Raw genomic sequence first — 9109 nt, forward strand, 5'->3', positions numbered from 1 at the left:
TCTCCACCCCCCACCCTCCCCATGCAGTTCTAGGAGGAGATGTTCCCTGGGTTCATTTGCAGAGGTCTTATTAGCATTCTTTTTTTTAAAAAAAAAAGTTGACTGGTATTTTGATTACAGGTAGGTAGCCATGTTGGTCTGAGTCGAAGCAAAAATAAAAATAAAAAAATTCCTTCAGTAGCACCTTAAAGACCAACTAAGTTTTTATTTTGGTATGAGCTTTCGTGTGCATGCACACTTCTTCAGATACCACTTCTTCAGATACCAGATATGGTATCTGAAGAAGTGTGCATGCACACGAAAGCTCATACCAAAATAAAAACTTAGTTGGTATTTTGATGCCATTGTTTGTGCATCATTAATTTGAAGGTCCTGTTTGTAGATGAATGAAGCACATTGAAAGCACCACGGCCAAGTTTATATCAAAACTCTTTTAATTTGCCACTGTAGGCTCCTTCCTACTTGTGACTATGAGGTGACACGCTTGCTTTTTTTTAAAAAAAAAAGTGTTTGTTTTTCCTTACTCTGCACCACAAAGGCCTAATGAGAATATGTGGGCAGGTTAACATGTTGTGGACTAGTAACTTTTATAGAGTACTTTGCAGGACTCTTGTTAACAGCTGAATAGTGTAGCCAGCAATAACAAAGGTTTCTTGTTCAGTTTCACAGAATGCTTTGTAATCTTATAACTCCAGGGAGAAGAAAACTCTACAACAGGGTAGCGTTTTTTAAAAATTAAAATAGTAAGTAAATAAACGGAGCAATCGAATACTTCAGTACTTTTGTTAGCAGAAGATTCTGTGTTCAGAACTGTGCTGTTGTGCTTTATAGAGTGGCCAGTGTGGTGTAGTGGTTAAGAGCGGTGGACTCATAATCTGGTGAACCGGGTTCGCTTCCCTGCTCCTCCACATGTAGCTGTTGGGTGACCTTGGGCTAGTCACACTTCTCTGAAGTCTCAGCCCCACCCACCTCACAGAGTGTTTGTTGTGGGGGAGGAAGGGAAAGGAGATTGTTATCCTCTTTGAGACTCCTTCGGGTAGTGATAAAGCGGGATATCGAATCTTCTATTATTATTATTATTATTATTATTATTATTATTATTATTATTATTATTAAAATGCTGGGAGCTGCCCCGTAATGGCCTTTTCCTCCCACTTGCACGACCCCTTTGGTAGGAGCTTGCTATGTCTTTATCACTTGGATTAAGTGTGTGTGAAGCTGGGTTGCATAAGGGAAATTGCCGGGAAGGAGGAGCCATTCAAAGAGCAGTTAGCTAGGGTCCTGGAGTGTGAAACCAGATTTCAAAGCAACTTCTGTGCAGAAGCTCAATGTCTGAAACATATGGTCATTTCTTCAAGCAGAGTAATTTATTAACCTCTGTTCAAGGAAGCAGAAATCTACAGAGATTCTGCTTGATCTCTCTCTCTCTCTCTCTCTCTCTCTCTCTCTCTCTCTCTTCCTCCCCCCCCCCCCCCACGTTTAATCTTCTCTTGAGCATCCTCCAAAAGGAATGTAGTGCATGCAGATTAAAATGCATTTACGGCAGTGGAAAACCATGGACTCTTGAAGTTCTGGCTTGCTTTCATACCCTGAATGAAGCCAGCTCCTTGGAGGCATGGTCGCCGGGGCAATCCTAAAAAGAGAAGGTGAGACAGAAAGGATACAGACCTGCCTGAAGAAGGAAGAAGGCTCTCGGCAGAAGGTTTTAACTTTCAGAAGAGCTGCCATACAGCCGCCCATTGACTGATACTGCAGCTGATCTGAGGACTCTTAAGGAACATTTAATTACACAAGCAGCATGCGTGACTCCCCGCTACCCAGATTCATTTTCCCAGCAAGCGCTGCAGGAAACAAATGCGCTCAACAGTTGCTTAGTTAGAGTAGTCCTACTATTATATTGCTTCTTGGCTGGCTGGCTTTCTTCCCGCTGCTGCGGGTAGCCGGCATAATCCTAGCAGAGTAGGAGAACTTGGCAAAATGGAAAGGAATCGGTGTCAAGTGTCCATGAAAGACAGTCAGAAGGGCCACCGAATCAGAGCAAATGCAACAGCTGAGCTTTGGCCTTCCTCCCCCCCCGCCGCCCATTTTTTGGTGGAACTGCTGACGCCTGGTGTATTCCGTAGTTCCGATAGCTCCGGTTGAGTGCTCGCTGCTCATCTATCTCTGAAACATCTCCAGCCATTAGCGGTGAGAGGCAGCGGCGTTTTGCGCTGACAGTTATTGGTTAACGGGGCGTCCGATAATTGCTCACCTGTCTGCCAGAAATTAAAAGAATGCTGAATGGAGTATGGCCACCAAAGCGATGTTGATCGGATGATGTCGGCTTTCTAGGTTTGAGAAGAGTCTCCGCCTTCTTTTCTGTGTTGTGGTTCAGCTGCTGTATTCACACGTGTTGCTTAACTCGTGACCCCTGGAATGCGCACCCGTGGTTTACTGTACTTTTCCGTGTATAAGACGAGGGGTTTTTTGGTTCGAAAATTATGTTTGAAATTGGGGGTCGTCTTATACATGGATAGTGCATGGGGGGAGGAATTTAGGATTGGTTACTGCCGCGAGCCTGAGATTGTCAGTGACTATAGGGCGTGTAATTGGTGGCTGCGGGAAGGGCTGGTGTTGATTGGTTGTCCCTGCGGCAATTGCGCGGGCGATTGGCGGTTTCTGCTTGCAAGGGGAAAGACAATAGGTGGCTTTCGTGACGCATGCGAGTGGCTATGTAGGTCAGGCGGGTGAGCGATTTTCAGCAATCCCCCCCCAAAAAAGCTCAACCCAAAAAAGCTCAACAAATCTGGGCAATCCTCCCCCCATTTTCTTAATTTGGAGTCCCCCAAAATAGGGGGCATCTTATACATGGGGGCGTGTTATACACGGAAAAATACGGTATTATGTCCTCTTGGCTTTTATATCTCAGTTACCACTGCCTCAAGCATTCCCTCCAAGCCTGGTATTTTTGATGGTGTGCTGCAATGAAAGCAGAAGAGTTTGCGTGGCTTCTTGCTTCCTGCCACAAAATCATGGTCCCGCTTCAGGATTGCAACACAAACTGAAGGGAAGGGCAGATATTTGCTTAATCACCCTACTCTGAGGCAAAGATTTGACTCCGCACCCGCAGCTGCTGACCACTTTGTTTCACAAGTTCCGTATTGTTCTTCTTGGAAGGAAAAAATAAATTATTTCAATTCCCTTCATCACGGGCCATTTGAGCGTGAAATAAATTGTGTCCTCACTTTGTTTCTTGGGTCTGGTTTTCCTTGTCTTCCGTCTGCATGGTAAGTGTGAGAATTCTGGGTCTAACCTCTGTGCATAAAAATTGCCGGTTTGAAAATGAAACAAGGAGTTGGTGGGTGCAGGTGGAATTATTGAGAAATTAAGGCACCAGGGCAGCAACGTTCTCAGTGTCATGTTAATGAAACAGCATGTATTGTCTTAATAAGTATTTTGTTTCACACTGAATAGTGTGTGTTTGTGTGTGTGTGTGTGAGAGAGAGAGAGTGAATGTGATAAAGTATGCAACCCAAATCAAGAATTAGGCGATGTCAACTGAACTTAGAAATATAAGAACCATATCAGGGACCTAATTAAGAGCACAGTTTGTAGGGTAGGATTACATACATATAAATTGCCCACCCCTGAAATTCAGGAGCACTAACATTACTTGATGTGCCACAACAGGAACCTTAATACTTCTCTGTATCAGCAGAAGAAGAAATAAAATTAAAGCCTGTGATATAAAGCACTGTTAGGGAGCAGCCTTAATAAATGCATTGCACCAGCCTCATTCAGTACAGAGACACTGGAATTAAGTGGTCTATAAATGTCAGTTCGAATCCCATTAAGTATACTTCCAAAAACTCATACTAGAAACTGCAGGGCTCTCATCAGCCTCTTCTGATTAATGATCCCATTTTTGATGCATTATAGTTGTTGGTTGGCATCTGTCTGCCTTGGGAGACAAGGCAGGAGTGCGCCTTCAGGGGTGAAGCCAAGCCATTGGAGGGTTACAGCGCCTGCTGTGGCTGTAGAAACCAATGCAGGGGAGACCTGTTTTGTTGCTGTTGGGACAGATGTTGTTGGGTGGCATCTAGCTGTGCTGCTTCTCCCAGATGTCATTCCTCCTCTGGTCACTGCTATAGGTGCTCAACCTGACTATCTTTCTCCAAAGACCACCCAAAAGCATCATACATATACCATAGAAAGAAGGGGGTCTACAACAGTAATTTGAGTTACAGGTAGGTAGCCGTGTTGGTCTGAGTCGAAGCAAAATAAAAAAATTCCTTCAGTAGCACCTTAAAGACCAACTAAGTTTATATTTTGGTATGAGCTTTCTTGTGCATGCACACTTCTTCAGTAATTTGAGTGTGTGTCTTGTCTCCTGACTGACAAGATACCTGATAATGGTCACAGTTTGCATCATCTGGCCAGCCTGGGATATCCCTTTGACATGGTAAATACCTTGGTTCCTGAATCCCTTTTACAAGCTTACACCTTCTGATATGCAGAAGTTGCTCTACTGACATGTCTACTGGCTTAACTGATACTTACCGGACTGGTTTTGCAAGGAGGGATAAGCCCCCTACTTTCCAAGCAGTTTATCTATTAACAAGTGAAAAGAACTATTTGGGGAAGGTATTATCACTCATTTCCTTCCTTCTACTGCAGAGGGACCCAGGTGGCGCTGTGGTTAAACCACTGAGCCTAGGGCTTGCTGATCAGAAGGTCGGCGGTTCGAATCCCTGTGACGGGGTGAGGTGAGCTCCCGTTGCTTGGTCCCAGCTCCTGCCAACCTAGCAGTTCGAAAGCACATCAAAATGCAAGTAGATAAATAGGAACCGCTACAGCGGGAAGGTAAACGGTGTTTCCATGTGCTGCTCTGGTTTGCCAGAAGCGGCTTTGTCATGCTGGCCACATGACCTGGAAGCTATACGCCGGCTCCCTCGGCCAATAATGCGAGATGAGCGCGCAACCCCAGAGTCGGTCACGACTGGACCTAATGGTCAGGGGTCCCTTTACCTTTACCTTTACTGCAGAGAAATACTGGGGGGCATTTAAGTCAAAAGGGCTTCAGAATTGCTCACCTATAACATTTAAAGATATGGTTTATGTACACCCACCCTGTGCATTTTGAACATTTTATTTTATTGTTTTGCGATCTTAGAATTTGGCAGGGGGTACACGCAATGACCACTTCTCTGGTAACACCTTACCTTTTGTAAACTGCCATTTTTGGTGAAGGGTGGAGTGTTTTGCCATAAATCGACACTGTGGGTAAAATGTGGACATGGCAAGGCTTTTACGGTTGGCCAAAGCCTTGGTTTATTTTATTTTTTGTGCGTTTGCCTTGGATTAAAACAAGTGGTGTTGACCAAATTCCTCCCTATGCATCCTGGATACTAATAGCATTAGAGCCCTACACCACCGGCAATTGTAAGTCAGTTTTGTAGTGATTGAGAACCCCGAATCCTCAATAAGCACCGAGGTTCGGGGTGGCTGAATATTTATCTGGGTTGCCCAGCATGTTGCTAAGAAACACGGAGGCCTTTTGAACGACTAAGTCTGCCCCCCACCTCCATCCCAGAGCCACGTTTTAATTTGCTGCCTTGTGAAAAGTCAAAAAAGCTGTAAAGGGAAGGTGCTGTGTTTTTATTTTCCTGGTTGCCCTGATTCTCATATTTACTTGCTCATCTTAGACTCGGTCACCTGGGCGCCGAAAAGCTTTTAAGAAGAGAATTTTGTGTCTGTGCATATGTACACAGACAGGCACTCCGTTAGGCTGCAAGAGAAGAGAGGTTTTCTGAAAACTAATTTAAATCCTTTCCAGGGTTCTTGGCAGATAGATAATTACAGAGGCGGATATGAATACTCTGCCACCTACCTTTCGCCTCCCAGTACAAGGTTGGGTTTTGACACCGTGCTCAGATATATGGCGCTGGACAACCAGATTCTTTCTGGCTGACCCAACCATTAAATCTTGTGGAAATCCTGCGCTTACTGTGACAAGTCTTGAAAGCAAGACCCTTTTTCTTTATGCTTTTAGTCAACTAGCCAAACCTTTACAGCACAGTATCTTTTCTGTATCCTCCTCCCGTCTTCTGAAGTGCCCATTAATAACAGGTGCTTTCCAGATTGCTAGCCCAAAAAATGTGCTAAGAGCAGATGCAAGAAGAAGCGGGAGGTGCTTCTCAAACTTGGGTTTCCCATTGTTGTTGAGCTACAACGGCCATCATCATCTTGCAGGCAAGTGAATTCTTGTAAGAGCAAGCTACAGTTGAGCGATGCAGTTGAGATCACAGGAAGGGACCCCTAGGGTCATCCAGTCCAACCCCTGGCGAATAGACATTGCGTTGTGGCCGACTGTAACCTTGGTGTAAGGTGCCATTGGTGCCTAGCTTACCGTATATATCTCAGTTCCTAGCACTGCTTCTAACTCTACAATTCTACGATGGCACATGACAAAGGGCAATTGCCTAAACCTCTGCCCTCTGTTCAGAAGAAAGCTTGATGCCCAAGAGATGAGAAATAGGCAATGATATCTGTGGTTCTTGCACCGCAGAGATGACTCTTTTTTGGGGGGGGGGGTCCTGTCCAAATCTGCAGTCCTGTGATTCTGAGATTGAAGCTGCGGTAATCCTTGTGCTGAAGCTGGTTCTCCTTGCATTACTCTCTACCAGGGGTCAGCAAACTTTTTCAGCAGGGGGCCAGTCCACTGTCCCTCAGACCTTTTGGGGGGCCGGACTTTATTTTGAAGGGAAAAAAATTATGAACGAATTCCTATGCCCCACAAATAACCCAGAGATGCATTTTAAATAAAAGCACACATTCTACTCATGTAAAAACACCAGGCAGGCCCCACAAATAACCCAGAGATGCATTTTAAATAAAAGGACACATTCTACTCATGTACAAACACCAGGCAGGCCCCACAAATAACCCAGAGATGCATTTTAAATAAAATGACACATTCTACTTATGTACAAACACCAGGCAGGCCCCACAAATAACCCAGAGATGCATTTTAAATAAAAGGACACATTCTGCTCATGTAAAAACATGCTGATTCCAGGACTGTCCGCGGGCCGGATTTAGAAGGCCATTGGGCCGCATCCGGCCCCCGGGCCTTAGCTTTGGGACCCCTGCTCTCTGCTGTCACTTTGATCTTCAGTTCTTAAGATGAGGGTGTTCAGAAACCTCCCCCCACCTCCCCCTGTGTGGGCCATTTCCCCTTCCATTCCTCCCCCCCCCCCGCCCTCAGAGAATCTGCATTTACATGCACTGGAGTTAGTTGGATAATGGCCAGAAAGAATTGCTAATGGTAGCTCCTATGCATGCAGTGTGGATTGGCTAAACTGAGAGCCCTAATGGCCAGAAATGCCATTTTTTTATTTATTTTTGCAAGCAAACCATTATCATTCAGAAGGCAATGAAGTGGACAGAGGTGAACAGGCCTGCATTGGGGGTGGGTGAAGTCTCTGAATGTATCTCGGGAGAGAGGAAGGCATTGATCCGGTTCTTGCAATTTTCTGAATTTCCCCAGACCTCCTTCCATTTCCTTATTTCTTTTGCCCCGTCACCATTAGTCTCCTTCTAAGTACCATTACTGTAAAAATCCCCACTGAGAAATTTATACATGAAGCGGGTTCTTTCTTTCTCCCCCCCAAATCTCTTTAAAATAAAAGAGCCTAAAAATAGACCTGGTGGGAGCAGTTTTCCACACTAAGAATGAAGCCTTGCAAAAATGTTTTAATGCAGATTTGGGACCTAATTATTTTTTCTCACCCTGCCTTAGCTGTTGGCTTAGCAAAAGTGTGAACAGCTCCCTCTAATAGAGCTCTCCCTCTCCCTCTCTAGCCCTTTTCCTGCTCCCGGAGGTTGTGACTCTAAGAGACCCAAGTAACCACCTTCGTTCCTGATCAGTTCCAACTCCTCTCTCACTCTGCAGATAATTGACCATTATTTGGATAACCTGGGAAAGCCCAGTTACTGAAGTCAAACCGGCCACCAATTATTACAATTTGTCGTTATCGACATTAGAGGCAAGGTGACAATTCCAAGGATTGAAAATCCAAGAGAGGGTCTCTCCTCCCCCCCCCTTTAGAAACGGGTGAATGTATTGTGGGGGAGAGGGAGAGAGAGACAAAAAATCTAAAATATGGTATTTCATAAACGCAGCTGTTAGATGAGGAAGTGTGAGGTATATAATTGTCATTTTAGGCATGTAGGTAAGATTATAAAATATGTTTGTGCTATGCAAAGAGAGGGAAATGCCTGGCTCGTATCACAGTGTATTTGTTTTCATTTGTTATTAAATTTATATCCTTTCCTAAAAAGAGCTTTAAAAAGCACTCATAGTTCAATAATAATAATAATAATAATAATAATAATAATAATAATAAATACAGTCGTACCTTGGTTCTTGAACACCTCGTGACTCGAATGTTTTGGCTCCCGAATGCCGCAAACCCAGAAGTAAGTGTTTCGGTTTGCGAACGTTCTTTGGAACCCAAACGTCCGGCGCAGTTTCCAATTGAGTGCAGGAAGCTTCTGCAGCCAATTGAAAGCCGTGTTTCAAATGTTTTCGGAAGTCGAATGGACTTCTGGAATGGATTCTGCTCAAGAACCAAGGTACGACTGTAATAATTATTATTTTTTGTACCCCACCCACCTGCCTGTGTTGCCCCAGCCACTCTGGGTGGCTTCCAGCAAAACACAGAACAACCCTGTGATGTAGTTGAGGCCGAGAGTCAAAGACTGTTCCAAGGTCACCCAATGAGCTTCATGGCTGAGGGTGGATTTGAACCTTGGTCTCCCAAATCCTGGCCCTAACGCTTTAGCCACTGTGCCTCACCACGCCAACTATCTATCAAGTCCTATCATCTGTGAACATGTGAATGTTTACGTAGAATATTAGGGCAGTACATTGCTTACCATAGTGGTTTTCTATTTTATTATGGATCAGGTTGTTGTTGTTGTTGTTTAGTCGTTTAGTCGTGTCCGACTCTTCGTGACCCCATGGACCAGAGCACTCCAGGCACTCCTGTCTTCCACTGCCTCCCGCAGTTTGGTCAAACTCATGTTGGTGGCTTCAAGAACACTGTCCAACCATCTCGTCCTCTGT

The 9109-nt window shown here is 44.7% G+C and overlaps 1 protein-coding gene and 1 long non-coding RNA gene across 2 annotated transcripts in view; both read left to right on the forward strand.

Moving 5' to 3' along the window:
• Positions 1-9109, forward strand: part of EXT1 (exostosin glycosyltransferase 1) — a 258264-nt gene that overhangs the window by 177246 nt on the left and 71909 nt on the right. The window lies entirely within an intron of this gene.
• The window catches only part of LOC132592536 (uncharacterized), a 33021-nt gene continuing 24167 nt past the window's right edge, over positions 256-9109 (forward strand). Inside the window, exon 1 of the long non-coding RNA XR_009557988.1 lies at positions 256-8950. This is a non-coding gene — a long non-coding RNA (uncharacterized LOC132592536). The remainder of the gene's footprint in view (positions 8951-9109) is intronic.

This window comes from Zootoca vivipara, chromosome 8 (genome assembly GCF_963506605.1).
Source record: "Zootoca vivipara chromosome 8, rZooViv1.1, whole genome shotgun sequence".
NCBI classification, from domain to species: Eukaryota; Metazoa; Chordata; class Lepidosauria; order Squamata; family Lacertidae; genus Zootoca; species Zootoca vivipara.